At 40.3% G+C, this 18,416-nt stretch overlaps 1 protein-coding gene across 1 annotated transcript in view; it reads left to right on the top strand.

Moving 5' to 3' along the window:
- Nucleotides 1-18,416, top strand: part of thrab (thyroid hormone receptor alpha b) — a 102,502-nt gene that overhangs the window by 49,380 nt on the left and 34,706 nt on the right. The gene's annotated exons all lie outside the window — the stretch shown is intronic.

The following is an 18,416-nucleotide window of genomic DNA, read 5'->3' as shown; positions in this document are numbered from 1 at the left end:
CTCTCTCTTTTTCTTCCTTTCCTCCTTTCTCCTTATCTTCTTCTCCTGCTGCTCTGCAGAAAAAAAGTGGCATATTTCCTCTTTGCTAATTACCATAATCGATGATGGTCCTGTCACCATGTTACTGTTGGTTTCTGCTGTATTACCACCCATGTGCTGTCTCTTTTCACTAACTCTGGAGCGGTTGCTGCTTGTAAAGATTAGGGTTAACACTAATTGACTTTAAAACACAGATAAAACAGACACAATAGCCATTAGCAACTTACTTGACCATTATACTTTATACTATAGCAAGATCATGTGCACATACAATTAATATATTTTCTAATGTTTTAAAACTGATTTTCTTTTTAGAGGAGAACCATAATTCCTTGTATGCAAGCAGTAGCCTTGTTTACCCAGCATATAAAACTGTAGTTTTATATTTCCCTAATTTAATTCCAGCCTTGAACTGCTTTGCATCCCCAAACCACATAGTAAAGTTTCTAATTTTACCATTACATCTACAGTTATGCCTTAGTGGCTAAGGTAGATGGAAAACTCTTACACTGGCAAAAAGTATGTGAAGCTTTTGGAGTTTCATAGTTTTCTGCATTAATTTGTCATAAAATGTTGATTGTTGAATGAGTATTAACAAATATAATGTGCCTAAAATAATACCACAAACAAAATCTGATCATTATTGTCTTCATTGTAAACAATCATAAAAGGTATGTGAACCATTCCAAAGAGCACACTGACACTCCACAGCAGTATTGGCAAAATGTTTTGTGGACTAATAATTGAACTATTTGGAAAAAACACACAGCGCTGCATTTGGTGTAAAAAGGGCACAGCATATCATTATGAAAACATCTTCCCAAATGTAAAGCATAGTAGAGGAAACATCATGATTTGGGCCTGCTTTGTTGTATCAGGGCCTGGCCAGCTTTCAGTGACTGGAGAGAAAATGAATAAGTGTGTCAAAAAATTCTTCAGAATAATGTGAGAATGTCTGTATGTCAGCTGAAACTCTGTAGAAGTTGGGTGATGCTACAGGACGATGACCCAAAACACACAACAGAATGGCTTCAGAACAACAAAATCCACCTTTTGGAGTGGCCAAGTTAGAGCCCAGACTTGAAGAGAGCAACACACGAGACGTCCAAAGAATATGACGGAGCGAAAGTAGTTCTGCTGGAAGAATAGGCTAAACTTCCTCCTGAAAAAGCCAAGGAAAATGTAAAATTCTGCGAATTCAGCACCCGAAACTCAGTATTTTAATTTCCTGCTCTCTATTTCTAGAGAACTGTTCATCACTGGACTCTGTTTGAATCTGTGTGGCTCTCCCATCTTCGGCGTTAGCACCTCACCTCATAAGTGTTTTCCGCCAGACCCTATCAGTAAAGTAGTAGTAGGATAGAAACACAGGGTGTAGGCGTGAGTGATGTGTTTTGACACAGCCAGTCACTCTTGGCAAATATTCTCTGCAGCACAGCCCAGGTCTGACGTTTGCTAATGTGCTGACTCTAGAACGAGTGCGTCCATATTTGTGTATTTCCATGGGAGTATATTTGTGTGCATGTGTGTGTGTGTGTGTATGTGCAGAGTCACATAACAGAGATGCAAACCTCTAATTGGCCTGGCAGAAAGGCCTGGAACTAGTGCCAGGAACCTCAGTGAGCATTTGAGAGTGGGTGTGTCGGGGGTATGTATCACTCTGAGCCAATGGGCTCTTGGCTCCACCAGGAAGTTGTGGTTTGAACACGTGTTATTGCGGCAACAAGGGAACTGAAAGGATAACGAACAGGGAAGAGAAGGAGCCGTTTAGTGCCCGAGTGCAGTTCATTTGATGCTATTCTTTTCTTAAAGCTGCAATTACATACTAGGAACCTGATTTTTAAACATGTTTTAAGCATGTTTGTAGTAGTTAAAGGGCTGTGGAAGATGCTAGCACACAAAAATTTACATGGATGAGCACGTGCAGAGAGATAAAAAGAAAAGGGAACAGCTGAAAGTATTCTGTGTGGGCAGGTGGCAAGAAATTAAATCTCACCTTTACAGCATACACAGATACACACAAAAAACACAAAAGGCATCTGAAAACACCCAGAATACTTGGTTATCCTTAGAGAAGATTGAATAACAGAAAAATTGTTGCACTGTTACTGCAGGTGATGCACAGTGATGCTCTTGCCGGATGACGTAACAGTATAACAAAAGAATTAGAGTATCATGAAAGCTGTAGCCTCGACTGAGTTTGAGAGTCATTCTATTAATAATTAGTGAAATACATCCTCGGCCCTCCGGGAGAAACATATACCACTGTGCACCACCTCTGAAATTAACACCACCTTTTGGGAAAAAAACTGTCATTGCAGGCAAATCCTGGTTGGGTTAATTAATAAAGATCCCTCACCACATCATGTCTTTATTATATAATATCACTTCCCCTTTTTTCTTTTTTTTTAACATGTTACACCATTTCAAATCAGATCAAAACAATGGCTTGTATCAAACAACTTCCTGTTTTACTGCCAATTTCTCTGACTGTGTCTAAACTAGTGTAAATCTCTGCTGTTTTACTTGTTCCTCATATCTTAGATCCGTGTTTTCATCATTTTAAATCAGTACATGTGCAGTTCCTGTCTTCGTAGCATTTCTATAATAAGGTCATGCATTATGTATTTTTGCCTAGCTGCTATGAAAGCCTTTAATTTGCAGAGCTGGAGCTAAGAAAATGTTGGCAGGTTAATGTCAATGTTTTTCTTACTATCCGGTGCACATTTACATGTTGTTCACATTAAAGCACAAACACTACATACATTACCATAATGTAAGTTGCCATAATCACGCTGCTAATTCCGCTGTTAATTTGGATGCTGTATTAATCAGTTACATGCTATCTGTGGTAATGAGGTGCGTGATTTGCATTGGAGTCATGTGCTAAGAAGTGTTGGTTAAGAAGTAGGGAGATAAAAAGACTTAGTGAGTAAAAGAATGGAAAATGGGAGATCAGGCAGCTTCTTCAGCAGGAGGAAAAAGGCATTTTATTAAATCAGATCTTCAGTTTATTCTCTGTGTGCAGGCACAATGGCGAGTTTTCCCTCAAGAAGCTTACTGCCTGGCATTTCCTGCTCTGGGAAGGCCCTGTCCAGATTAGAGGAAATTGATTTAATGGCTTTGGTTTAATGGCTCAAAAGGCTACATCCTCTGTGGATACTTTCTCGTTCTCCTTCTTTTGTTTTTTTTCTGTTGTTTCGCCTCCTCCCGCTCTGTTTTCTATCTCATCCTGTTTGTGTTTGCGCTTAATTTCCTTTTTTGTCTTTGCAGCACGTATTCTAAAGCCGCTGGTGTCTGTGTCTGTGCTGTATACGTGGATGCTTCAGCGTGCAGCTGCTGTAGGAGACAGTATAGCAGGCAGGTATTTGGGTTAATAGAGAGGTAGATTTAGGATCAATGGAAGCGGTAAACACCTATCCCCTCCAGCCCAGCAGGGTGTTCAGTTAACTGGAACTTGTACACACAAACAGTTCAGGGGCGTTTCTGCTCCACCATCAGTTTAGCTTAACTGCATTAGTACAGATGTCCAGTCTTGAAGGTATTTAAGTTCAACATTGCATGACAGAAAAATCAGTGATGCCTGAACGGTCGGTTTTGGACATTAATGTGGGTTCTCTTGCTCTAGCTCAGTGGTGATGGTGGTGCTTACTAGTTAACATATACATTTTTATATATTATTTTAGGCTTGACAGGAAAAAAGATATGGCTTGTATATGGCAACACACTGTGCTGTGCACAAAAAATCTTTGTTTATTCCATCAGGGATTTTCGTATTTTACTGTTTTATTTGTGCTTACTGCACGTGCCTGGGTTAACCACAGGACTCCTTTGGCAAATTGTGATGAATTCTGCATTTCTGCAGACCAATCAGGATTAAGCAAAAGTTGAATCAAGGTGCCAAAATTAACTTAACATACCTTGATTGGCATGCATTTGATATGTGTTATGCAAATAGTATTATATAATGCCAGTGTCTAATTATAACCTTCTGGTATTTGACATTTTGCCAGTACACATATGTTATTTGAAAACAATGGAAAATATGAGTGCGGGCTGGTTTACTGTTTATGTACATACATCAGGTTCGTAGCAGGAAGTGGTTTGTATAATATGTACTGTGGTTTTGTCAGATACTTGATTGGATACAGGAATGTCATATTACAGAGCCTGCTAGTTTTATAATAAGTCAACTAAACATCTCTTCCCTTATGATCTTAACACAGCCAAAATGTATTTATATAGAGTCAAATCACATCACAACATAATCTCGTGACACTCCTTAAGTTGTGTCACATGACCTGTGCACAGTATGTAGGGCTATAAAGAGGCTGTGTATCTACGGCATGTGAGGAATGTATATGAGAACACTGAGTTTTAAAGGACCCTTGAGACGGAGACATATGACACGTGGGATTGTCAACCCTCAGGTCAGGGGCCTTTCAAGGACAAAACACAGCAGCCAGAAAGAGAAATAAACACTGTAGATAGTTGCCAGCAGTTGAAATATATTGGGTTGCAGCTAATTGTCACTGTCATTATTTGGGCTGTAACAGTTCTGAAACCGAGAGTGAAACTGCGACAACACAAACTTCCACGGTCTCATCCCCTCCTCCCGGGAGTTAATAACAGCTCCCCGACTATTTCAAATTCTATACAATGTCTTAGAAATCTGATAAGAAGTCCTATCGCTTGCCTTTGTCTGTGGGCTTTATACATATAAAAAGAATAGCATGAGCTGTCAGCTGCAACTGTGATGTGGTGTATTCAGGGACATAACAGAACGTTGGACATCTGTGTTGTGAGGCATTCAGGGACAAAACAAAGTGTATGTTATCTGCATTTCAAAAGTGGTCTGAGCACATAGCTTTATTGATCATTCAATAAAATCCTGCACTAAAATCGAAACAAAAATCAATGTCAAATCATTGCTCCCCTTACTCAGTATTGATTTACCTGTGGTTATCAATGACCAGTTTGTTTTGTCACTTACCCAAAGACTGTGAATTGACCTCAGATTAATGGCTACTAGTGACAGAATATGATGTTCACAAGCAATACACATCTTTGGACGGCGCCCATTCAAGTGCAGTTAATTAAACATACATACAAAAGCATGTGCTCATTCTCCAAAACATCCTCCCTGACAGTTCTAGGTTTTTGACTAATGAGTAAGGTAATTAAATCAGCACATACATTGTAATTAGCTGCAGCATCGGATCAGACACCGGGCTTTCACGCACTGTAAAGCACATATTCCTTTCACCAGGTCTCAGGCACCGTTAGTGGAAGGGAAGCATGATGGCTCTAAATGTCCCATCTGACATCAGCCACTCATGTCTGGCTCTGAGACACATACAAGCGAGAGTAGCCCCGTGTGATCGTGTGTTACTGTGACAGATGAGGGATGCAGCGTGCTATCTGGGTTATCTATTTCTGCCTCTTATTTAGTCGCAGAGAAGCCTTGAGGGCCGCGGTTATGAGTCACCATGCTTGGGTCTGAGACTTTCTCTTTTTATTTGAGTGTTATGCTGTTTATATAATGTGTTATATAATAACAGTAGTGACACGCTTGTGCATTGATCTGCAGGATTACTCAACGACATGACAAGTTGCAGATTTTGTGCTTTTAATATTGTTTTTACTGTATTTTTATGTTAGCCTGTGGTTCCAGCATAATTATTATATATTATTATTTTTTATTTATGTTCCACACATAATTTTATGGAGGAATTTGTAGAATTAAATAAATAAAGTGACAGAATTCCTTATAACAACATAAAAAATCCTATAATACATTTAAAGTCAGTCAAGAAATATAACTGTAGTGTAGTAGGAGCAGCTGTAGATGGTTGTGCAGCATAGAAAACTGTATGACCTAAATATTCTTTGTTGAGTGGTTTCAAAGTCTTCAGCACATTTGTCAGTTGATTAAACTCATGTTGTAAGCATGTTATTGTTCATTGTTTAGCCAAGAGATGCCCCAAGATGGCACTGCCATCATTATATCAGCTCCACAAATGATGCATAGATGTTCAAACCCAGGAAATAACATCCCCAGTGGGGTGTTGCATTCAAAGCACCGGCTGTGAGATTGAAGATCACTGGTTTGCTCTATAGACCGACTACACAGCAAAGATAAAAACTCTAAAACAGAAACTTTCCACATGTCTGCAAAAACCTTTATATTCAGTCACTCGCTGTTTGTTAAAAGGATTCTGTGCTGGCTGCCAGTGCAGGTACTGGATTTTAATCTGAATGTGAAATAAGATAAATATGTCAGGTTGCTTGTGGCGATTCAGTAATACTTTTAGTTCATCACAGTCTTTGTCTATCATGTATTCACTCCAGTTGCATGTCTGTGGAGACTTGAATATTTTACTCTTTCACAAGAAGACTTGAGATGCAAAATAGGACTTGAGCAAACATAAAAGCGAATGTTTAAAAAAACAAAATCTTCAGTTAGACAAAGGGATGCCTCATTGAGTTGCTCAAACAATCAACAGTTTAGACGATGTCAACTCCACATAAGAGATTCTTTAGTTTCTCCCCCGCCTTCATAACGTCCTGCACATGATGAGAACAGCTGGAGATACCTGAACATGATAGGAAGCTACAGTGTAAATACAGGCAAACAACATGCAGATAGCAGAACTGTGCATCAAGCTGTTAATGAAATATATTAATATCAAAGAATATTAAAATTCTTGTGAGGCAGTACCTTTGAAGGTAGAGGTTACTGTTGCAAATGACTGTTAATAAAACATTTATTAATATATAAATTGGACTGTAGACATGCATGAAAAAACTGCTAATGACAGAAGTATTCCAAAAAAAGCGGAGGTCATTGAATGTGTGGGGAAAACTTTTCTGTTTGGTGTGTTTTGTTTCAGTCTGGTTAAGCTGGACAGTGATTAATGCTCCTGTTGTCATGAATAAACAACTGGAGATTGTTGTTTTTTTCTTACAGAAAGTAAATGACAGTAATGCTAAATGCTGCTTGCTGTCACGTTTTGACACTAAAATATACCCATGTAATCTGTGGTTTGAGTTGGCACAGACACACAACCCTAAATTTGACAAATTAAACAAGCTTTGTCTCATGTGTTTCTTGTGGACAAACTGTTGACTTAGCCCTGCTTTAAAATAACTGATGTGTCACTGCTGTTTTTACACTGTTCTGTGATTCAGGGCTTCGTCGTGAGAATATATTTGGTCCTCTACACTTCGCTGAGAGTGAAAAACCAGCTCAGCTTGAGCAGAAAATGTGTAATACATCAAGTTGGAATCACACCTCACTCTTCTCCCAAATGTCTTCAGGCTGCTGAAAGATGAAACAAGTGCTCTGTGTGGCTTTTCACCTTGCTGTGGTAAACGAGATGTTGTCTGAGGTGTTGCTGTTCTTGTCGAGGATTCCATCTCAGTGCTGATGCTCAACCCCTGTGAAGAAGCATATCTGTTGTTGTTGTTGTTGTTGTTGTTCACATTTTCACCAACCACCTTTGCTCACTGACATCAAAAGACGGGGGAAATTCATTTTGGTGTAGCTGTGTTTCTCTCTCAGGTCTCACAGTGTGCAGCTCTTGCCTCTCTGCATTCATGCAAACATGTAGCTGGTGCAGCGTATCCATTATGTTTATTATGCAAATAGAGGTTTGGGCTGCTTTAATTGTATCTGTGATAAGTCAATTCTAACAGCTCGCTGCACATGACATTCGCCAATTAGTACGGTTGGCATGGATCAGCAGCTTTGCAGCCTGTTATTTAAAGATGTAAAGAAAAGACAAGACTGAGAAATACATTTGAACCCAGAGACTGACCCTCACCAAATTAACATGTCTGAAGTTCATATGTGAGAACGACTTACGTTCTACATCTGATTTGTCCTCCAGGAACATTTTCATGCATAGTTGGTTTCTGTTTCTCACCATCAGGAAGGAATAACATCCATCCATCCATCCATCCATCCATTATCCTTACCATTCTTCCTTTTAAGGGTTGCAAGGATGAATAACAAAGCAGAAGGAAGAAAATGCTTGAATCCACGCTGGATTTCCCAGTTTATCCCAGACGGACTTGAGGGAAAAAGAAGGAGAACAAATCTGCAATTAAGAAGTCAAAAGCCAAATGTGGAAGGCCACCAGCAGAACAAGCCCACCGGTCAATTATATTATTAATGGCTCTGCACCAACCTGTAGATGTTACCGATATGAGCTCTGCTGGGATTGGCAGCATTAATCGACCGCCCATTAGGCTAATGATTGGTCACATGAGCTCCAGGCAGCTGGCCTCGGCCTGCTGTTTGTGATAAGGCTGCTGAAGCGACCTGTTTGTCTTTGGGTGCAGCTGTTAGAGCCGGCTGTGGTTGCTGCATAATGAGCTCTCTGTCATCTGAACAGATACAGGGGCAGCACAGTCCATAACAATAGACATGAGAGATATTTTTATTTTGTTCTCTCTAAGATTGTTTTATGGAGGCATTAAGAGAATATGCTAAACAACTAGTGTTTCTAATTAAATTTAGCTTTAGTTTAGTAAAAAGCAGCTGTAGATGATTGGAAAAATCTACGGCAGTCTACGGCACATTGAAAAATATGCCGTAGACTGATTAAAGGAAGTGGTGGTTTCTGATTTTGATTTTAAGGAAGCTAAAGGGATATTTACTGCTTCTAGAAGTAGTAGGTTGAGCATGACTTTGGCTAATTTAGCAGTTTTTAATTATATTTTTTGAATATCCAACCTGAACAACCCAAATGTTTTCAAACTTAATGGGAAAAGTTGTAATAGGCCATGTTAAATCTCACAACGTGCCCAAGAAAAAATATTTATGTACCTATAGATTCTGTTCTTTAGATCGTAGAAACAATAGGGCATTAAACAAAGACTGCCAACAGAAGTCGAAGTGATATGTATTAGTCACTGGGGCCTGTCCTCGTGTAACTTCGTCTGTCAGGCTTCAACACCGTGTACCTTTCTCTCCTCAAACATTCTGCACATACTTAAAACAAAGCAGGTGTCTGTGTTTGTTCTATAGACTGGTGGACCCAGAATGTCTGGCTATTCCACGTCTGTCAAACCATCCTGCATGTACACTCAATACAATGTGAATGTGATTGCATGCATGTTATATACATTAAGTGCATGTGTTTTGACAGAAAAAGATTTTTATCATGAGGTGCTGTGACAGTAAATAACGTGAGTAGACGTTTCCTCCTCCTCTGACAATCTTCTGCTATTTTACCCTCTCTGTTTGTCTTTGTCTCTTGACAAAACGCTGAGCCACCTGTTTGAGCTCACACTCACACTAGAAACTTGGTATTTTGTATTGCGTTTATTTCTTGAATAACAGTTGCTACGTATTGCAGCATGGTACTGTCTTGTCTGCAGTGTCAAACATCCTGCTCACTTGGCTGTTGATTTGTTGATTTGCCGTCAGCACCGTGTACACATTACGCTACGGTTATCCTGTGTAAATATTATATTGCCTGGATCCCTGTTATCTTGTTACAGTAGGTCGCATCTTGGCATATTCACTTGTTCGAGCCTGTGGACAGCTAAAACATAATGAGAAACAATACACATTCAGAAATGTTAAAACAGAAGATGCATGACGTTTGGGCCTGGCAGGTGTTCTCAAACACAAAAGGCACCTTTTATAATTACCTGCTTTTCTGTCTTAGATCCCAATTTGTGAAAAATAACTAAGTCTCAAATATACACAAACACAAAGTGCTTAAGCTAATAATGCACAAATATGCACAAGTATAATCTTTGCTGTCTTTACTGAACATGCATAATTCCCAGTTCTGTTTGTAGAAGTAAGCAAACCCCTGGCAGCAACAACCTCAAAGAACCCGTCTTCAGAAATGTGTGCTTCAGCTCAGACATAGGTTTGTGTGAGCAACTGTCTCGGGCTCTTTCCACAGCTTCCACTGTGTTCAGATCTGAAGAAATCATACATCTACTGCTGCTATGAAATTTATTTATATAATACAATATCACTAATCACTAATTTTCCTCAAGGGGCCGAATTTGCAAATTGGTAGCGCTGGATAATAGCCCTCCATCATCTAGCGGCTATCATCCTCCATCATATCCCCGTCTATGATGCTAATGCCACATTCAAATTGAGACTATACTGTAGGTACCCGTAGCCCTGTGGGGACAGGCAGGTCTTATTCACACACACACAGTGAAGAATAATAGCTCTCCATTTGAACTGTGCCCGGAGATATGAGTTAACCATTTCAGTGAAACAAAGGCCACTTTTGATCTCGGGTCTTTACGCCGAGCCTGGAGTCGGCTGACTAATGAGAGCCGTGGAGGCGGCTGCTGGCTGTGCACTTGATACTGGATCTGTCATTACACACTGTGTGGCCTACAATAGCCAGTTACAGTAGTTAATTGATTGCCTTTGAGTCAAAACAGCTCGTTGTCTGTGATGTCTAGGTTGGGTCAAATTGATAAATGAAGGAATTAATTCAACAATAACAGTGTGTGTATATCATGGGAGAATTCCACTGGTCCCTATGCCCTACATTCTACATTGCTATCTTTGGGTAAAACACGCTTGGGAATCTGCTTTTGGTATGTTTGTAATGGTTTTGTTATGTGTTTCCGTCTATGAGTGTTGATTATGCGTGGATTTCTGTGATATGATGACACCAACATTGCCTGGAATCCTTCAAAAGATAATATTTGGATGTTGGGTTTTGCTCGTTGGTCAGTAGAGATCCCTTCCCAGTGGGTGTTCAGTGGGTGTTCAGCCACAATGAGGCATGAATGAGTTGTGAATGGCCCGAAACAATCATTCATTTCACTTCACTTCACTTTTGAAATGAGAGTATAGTACCAAATAATAGTCCATCACAATTTTCCCAGCTGAGAGGTTTAAGCTGTACAATACAGATATGAATTGCAGTAAAAGTTATAAAATAATTTTCTATCTTAGCCGCTCTCCATCTATCAGATTGTTCTGTTGCTAGATGGAAGCCACTTTGAGTTTTTAAAAGTGTACTTTGAGAGAATGAGGAGAAATATTCCCTGATTTGATGAGACAAAAAATAATAAGAATGAAGAACAATGTCTGTATCTGAACAGACACTTGAATGGAGGACGAATGGAGCCAAACACACACTTTTGTGTGCCAAAAGCAAATGTGAATACAGATGGTGGTGTGGATTCATCCATGCAGCCATTCTGTCCTTGTCTCATTTGTTTAAATCTACCCTCTGCCCTGTCTTCCATACTTGGCGTTCACAATTGTCTCTACCTTGTGTTTAATTCAGAGGGTCCTGTGGGTACGAGCATGCAGAGGTCAGTGGGCCAAATGCAGTGCAGATTTTGTTTTGTTTCGTTTTTTCTTTCTGTGTCTGTGTGTTTGACACACTTGTTCAACTGGTCCTAACAACCTGCAGGGGATCGGTGAACTCGAGCACACTGCGCTCCTCCGACCATATAGTAGCTGTGTTTCTGTGTTTTTTGGCACCTTCACTATTTGAAACACATTTGCCTTGTTTGCAGTTTAGTTAGACTTTTTCTTGTGTTCCTAAATTTCACTTTTGACTTTAGGTGATGTGATGATGTGATCTTATCACAGCTCTGCAAACCTTTTGTCCAGAGACAAAAAGCGTACATACAGTATGGAGGTGGTTTACAATCCTTTAACATGATTCAAGCCACCACCTGCCCTTGAGTTCTGATACAAATTCATACTATAATGGATTCTGATGAGTACTGAAGTTGTTAGAAGGGAAATAAAAGTACACGAGGCTTTGGTTACGCTATTGGATGCAAAGATGTTAAAAGATCCATTGATGCCCACACTCAGTCATGTGTTTGTCTGCCTCCACCCCAAGGACAGTTGGAGTCATGCACACATGTGAAGTGAAAAGGTTTCTGTGTTGAAGTTCCTCTCCACTAAGAAATGGGTTTTGCACTGTGTGACTTTTAAAATAAAAAAATATATTGATAGATTGTTCAGAGTGGGAAAAGCAGTAGAAAAGCAGTTTTCATTGCTGACTGAGTGAAGACTTTATGCTGCAACCTGGGACCAAAAGGATATAATTGAATGGTTGTGTTATTATTATTATTATTATTATTATTATTATTATTATTATTATTATTATTATTATTATTATTATTATTATTATTATACAGTGTGCAGATTCATAAGAATTCTGTAACAGTGACTAAATAGTGAACTGTACCAGCCCAGGACCTCTGCCATATAGCTCCAACATGTAGGAGCCTACCTGATCATTACACAGATTCCAAACCACCCTAGGCAGAAATCGGGGGTGGCACTGATGGCTGCTGAAAGTTCACCCTGCTCTTTGCCCCTCCTCCTTCCCACGTAAGGATGCAGTGCAGCTCTGTTTCTTCAACCTCTGCCACGTGGAGCTAATTTCTTTTCATCATAGGAACCATTGTGGCTGGATGCTCAATCAGCAAAATGATCAGACTAAGTGTTAAATGTGTTGCACTAGTGAAAGTTTGAATTAAAACGTTCAGGCTGGAATCACAACATGACAAAAACACGTAACGCTCAGATTTTGCATGTACGAAGCTGATGAACAGTGTTTTAGGGCATCATGACGTTAGTACAAAGAAAATAACGGCTGTGATGACAGATGATAAATCAGGTGGAGCCTGTTTGAACACACTGCTCCGTTCTTTCTTTTGTCCCGACACACATTAATACACATTGACGTACACAACGGCAAACTCCAGACGAACTCATACCCACTACAGAACAACAGAGTTTTATTAATTGACAGGTACGGACTCTTCCTCACATCTTTGTGTGCATGGATCATCCATAAAACAAGATGAAATGACTGTCTCGGTTTTGTGTTTCATGTTTGCAGCTTTGGCTCTTGGTGTGTTCCTCCACTTCTACTTCTTCCATCCTTCATTTCATTTCAGATTTTCTTGTGCTTTTTATCACAATCTTTAGTTTTTGAGTCAGAAAACAGTGAAGTGTATTTTCTCTTCATTGTTTCTGACATTGCTTTGGAAACAAGTGAAGTTCTGATCACTTAGGTGTGTGTTGTATATTTTAACATGCTTTGTTGGCGTGTGTGTGTGTGTGTGTGTGTGTGTGTGTGTGTGTGTGTGCATGTCAGCATCTGTACCTTCTGGTGTGTGTGTGTGTGTGTGTGTGTGTGTGTGTGTGTTGGTCCTAATCAAATCCAGGACCACACAGGCACTCGGGTGGGAGCTGGGGATAGAATCTGGGCCCCTGTCCTTCAGTATCCCAACCGAACTCTCTGCCAAGAAAATCACCTTCCAGCCTTTTGGCTCCATCCTTTGGACCCCATCAAGCTCTACCCCTCCCGCACCACCTTCTCTTGTTTCACAGATTTCGCTGTATCCAGTTGGGAAAAGATGGAGATTATTGCGTGAGGGGGGTGTAGTTACGGCTCTGGGGCAACCAGGGGCCTCACCAGGCCTTGTAGGCTTCATTACACCCCTGGGTGAGTGGGATCAGTGGGGGGGACATGTAAAAAATGACTATGTTGATCCTTAGTGAGTGCGTATGTGCGTCTGCGGTCTCTTTACAGTATGTGTTTTATTGCTCATTACAGAGGTGTCCGAGATGTGGAGATGAATGGAAAAGCTTGAGGTGGTGGAGAGAGATGACATAGGGGGTGGAGAGTGTGTTCGTGTGTACAGGTTTCATGTACTGTACGGTACAAATACCATAATACAGTTTGTGCTGTTCTCAGCATGTGATTAGTCTTGATTTAACACCCATAATGTCTCTGCCACAGTCAAACCAGATACTGGTTTAAATGGGGATTATGGTCCGTAAACAGCCAGACCCTGATGTGCTCCTCTTGCTGGTACATGTGTCCTCTTTAAAGAGAAACAACTCTGTCATGGCCTGAATAAGTAAGGGACACAGCTCAGCTCCTCTTTGATCGAGCTACTTGCTGTGAGATGTAAAGATAATAGTGTTGTCACTGCTTGTCATCTGATGCACGGTAATGGGAGGCCAATTAGCAGGCACCTGCGCAAGTTCTGCTGCTTAGACACATGTACAGTACATCCATAAGAGACTGAATGTGCTCCGTCTAGGCCAGACAGCTGATGATGCTGATGATGTTGCTCCATACTGAGCACAAAAATGGAAAAGCCTGAAATAGAAAAGTCAACTCAGAGTTCAAAGAATAACTTGCTAGTTTTTAGTCAGTACTTGTGATTGTGATATATGTGAGTTTGTGACACTCTCAAATTATATTTTTGTAATGATTCTCTATGCCTTTCATAACAGCAGTAGTAGTAACCCTGTTTGGCTACCACGACTAGCTGCTTCACAGTTTTGCCCGGCCCTCTACTTTCAATAACACCTCTCCACCATCATGTTTGCTTCAAATTAGATGTATTTATATATCCCAATATCACAAATCGCAAGTTTTCCTGAAGGGGCTTAGACCTTCAAATTGGATAAAGAAAACTTCACATTAAAAAAACCCTTAAAGGGAAAAACATCAACAACTAATACAGACGCTGGGGGGCAAAAACTACATCCACACTTCTGAAGAAACCAGCTGCATCTTAATGTTGCTCCCCCCCATGGAGCTCAAACTGGTTGCTCCCCAAACCGTTACCCCCTCCCAACTTGTAGTTGAGTCTTTTGTACATATTTATTTATATGGTTTTATTTGTTCGCTTGTTTATTCTCCTGACGAGGGTCTGGTTTGTTTTATTTGAGCTGCGGCTGGTGCCTGGATTCCAGCCCAGTTTGTAAACTCCATGAAACGGAGCGCAATACAACACACACACACACACACACACACACACACACACACACACACACAGACACTCTCTACTCACTGCCAGACTCGTATGATGGAACGTTGCATTCACACAATTGAAGTTGTTCCACAGCCACTTCGGGAGATAGATACGATATCTGTGAATCCATGTGTTTCTAAATGAGCTGCTATGTAAATCAAACAAAATAATCCAGATTAATGCTCGTGTGTATTTGATAAATGCATTAGAAAACTACTGTTGATGTAGATATATTACTGAAGTCTGCTTTCTGTTTCCAGAAGCAACCACTGGATTTGTTTATACATGATTTCATATCCTTTCTGAACTTTGAGCTTACGAAATCTAAATTTTTCATGAAGTGCCATCTTGGTAGGCTTTTGTAATTTGACGATAGGTTAGATAAAACCGCCCTTGCTGTGGCTTTTAGGGAGTTTCCCCCGTTGCTCCATCTGTAATCTGGGAAAAGGAGACTTCTCCTGCGGGCTGTTGGCATGGCAACAGCACCTGTGTGGGTGCAGAAGATAGATTAAAGGAAACGAGAGGCGAGTGAGAGCGGAGCGATTGACCAGATTGCTGGCACAGTTGAACAAAAGTTAGCTGTGCAGTCACAGTATTAGGCTCAGACATGCACACACAACCCCTCCTCTGGCCCACTGTGTTGTTGTCAGTTCATCCTGGATACACACCTGCAGATACTCGAACTAGACACTGACACACACACAGAAAATGGAATTCCTTACTCTGCATGCCTGCCTAATTGTACAACCTGTGCTTACTTACACACATTCACAAACTACATAGTCAACATTTGGCTCGACTGCTGCCTTTAAACACTTGCACCCACACACAAATCACAAAGTAATACGACTCTATGTGTCCATCTGCACAGTTTGCAGGTTAAGAAACTCATCTAACATTCAAATGAGTAAAATCTTTGGCTTAAATTAATGATTTTGCACCGGGGTGCTGCATACATTACCATGCATTATTTAAATAGCCAGTGTTGCTAAAGAGGCATCAGTAAGCAGTGAGATAGTGGCTATCTACATGCTGCACTGTGCAAATCCCTCCCTATAAAGACTTTTAAATGACCTGTAACTCCTTCCTTAACCTTCAGATCAATGTGCAGCTATCTTAAAATCTCATTCCATCCCTTCTTCTGACAATTAGACATTTCCATTAACTGTGAGGAAATGAGCAAGTGTAAGGAAGTGGCCATCTCCGGGAAAACAATTGTGGAAAGCACTCATGCACTCAGCATCCTACAGTTTCACAGAAAGCGCACTTTTCCTTAAGGTCGTCTGACGGGCAAACGCAAGACGGGAGAAACAGCTGGATGTCTGTGTGGAGGGTTAGCTAAGGTTGAAAAATACATATTGAGCAGAACTAAAAGCTGTGTGCAAATTTCAATCTGCAGAGTTTGGACGTGTCTGGGGCAAGCTCTGCAGCACTCATGGGTCCACCTTAAAGAAAAATTACTAGTGGAGGAAAAGAGAAGAAGAGAAGTTTTCCAAATACAGTCACATTCTTGGCAGCACCTTCGCTTGTCGTTGCCAAACGAGGGTGGGAAGAGGAGGGATAAGAGGTAGTGAGAGAGGAGAAAGTGGACGTGGGAGAGACAGAGAGATAGTTTTTCTTTTTTTTCCCATTTTGCTCACTGTCTAGCACATTAAAAGTAAATATAAGAACACTGTCTATAGATGTACTGTAATCTTCAGCATTGGCTCCCATAGCCTCGAAGCAGACACGTTATCTCTTTCCATGTACGTAAGTATACATTGCCTAATTTAGCCCCTGCTCTTCATCATTACACAAACCATTCACAGTGTCCATGCATTGCATTAAGCCTGGTTTGTCTGTATAAATAAATCCTTTTATTTTTTCATGTTGCCATTGATACAGATGATAAATGTCACTACCTTCTGCATTCAGCTGCATTTTTTTCTTACGTTTAACTTTTGATAGCCGCCCTAAATGTTAAACTCATTTGTCAAGTAAAAATATTAAATATTTGCAGATTTTAGCTTCTTAAATGTGAAACTGTTGCTTTATATAATTAAATAATATAAAAATGTAAAATTAAAATAAGATCTTTTGGTTACTACAAAGCAGATAAACGTGATGGTGTGATTTTGGGCACTTTCAAAATGCATAAAGGAAGTTGGAGCTATGAAGAGAAACAGAAAAATAAGACACATAAAGGGGCTCAAAACACACAAGATATATGTTGTATTTATACCAACCTGTTCCGATGCTAGTTGCTAAGATTTACATGTCCTCCGCTGTCATGGCACCATAAAACCAGAAGAACGAATGACTTTGTAGTGCTGTGGAGAATGAAAGAAGGGGCTCATTAGGGAGCTCGCCATGCTCTGCAAGTATGCAGATGTCTTGTGTAAATTTATATCTTCAACTGCTTGACAGTCCCAGTGCCAGGTGCCAGCTAGCTCTGCCTAGCTGTACCAAAGGCTTTTCTTATCCATCACCCGTCACGGCATTCCAGTACATTAAATTCTGTTATATTAGAAACAGAGCAAGACAAACGGACTGATAGACACCTCTGTTTGTGGTAGTTTTGCATTCCATCATGGATGGTTTGCATTTCTTTGTTCTGGTTGTAAAGATTTTCCATTAAACATATATATTAGAACAAGATTTAACATTCACTTTAGATGCTCAATGCCTAGAAGGCCTGTAACCTTTCTGCAGTTATAGTACAAGCAATTCTGGCACGGTGTTAATCGTGGAGTGGAGCTGTCGCAGAGGTTCACTTTTCCCAGGGATTTTGTTTTAGAAGCCAGTCATTATGTTTGAAAGTGACGCACGGGCGATCGGAGGGTTTACAAGAGCCAAAAAGCGAAGTGAAGACAGCCAGAGAAGTGGTGACATACAGTATAGAGAAAGAGAAATCTGTTAATAAAAGTAAGATAAAGGAGACGGAGAAATACATTTGCTGAAGGGGGCAGATAAGGAAGATTGATTGTTTGGGAAAACAGAGGAGAAAAGCAGTAATGGTTACAGAACATATATAAATTGCAGTATGTTGCCATGTGGCCCTGTCTGCTCAGCATGTCCTGTGTGTTCTTGGCTGGTGCAGATGTGTCTTTGTGCACATGTAAACAGAATAAGAAACATACAAATCATAGGAGTGTGTGTCAAAGTTCAAAGGGACGTTTGCTGCCAATCCTGGTTTCAAAGATCAGTGTCAAATTAGTTCAAACCTTTTGTTTTTTCCACTCTCTCCTTTTGTTGTCTGGATCAGGCACAGTGAGGTCTGAGGTCATTGCTCCCACCATGATACTGTAAATACATAGACGCATGAGTAGTTTGTATTCTGTATGCTCTGTCTGACAGGCTTGAAACCACAAATCACCACTTGCAGTAAACACATCTAAGTTGAATATTGACATTTTTCTGTATGTAGATGTCTGAGTTTATACAGACTCAAAGCCACAAGGTCACATTTACAAAAGTTGCAGTGCGTTTGGTCACTTTTCTTCATTCTGTTAGCACCTATTAATAATCCTCCTGACAGTAATTAGTCCGGCGAGAGAGCAAGAAGAGATGTAGCATGAAAGATGATCTCTTTGCCT

Source organism: Anabas testudineus, chromosome 19 (genome assembly GCF_900324465.2).
Source record: "Anabas testudineus chromosome 19, fAnaTes1.2, whole genome shotgun sequence".
Lineage (NCBI taxonomy): Eukaryota > Metazoa > Chordata > Actinopteri > Anabantiformes > Anabantidae > Anabas > Anabas testudineus.
Note: the sequence above shows the minus strand (reverse complement) of the source record. Positions and strands in the feature narration are given on the sequence as shown.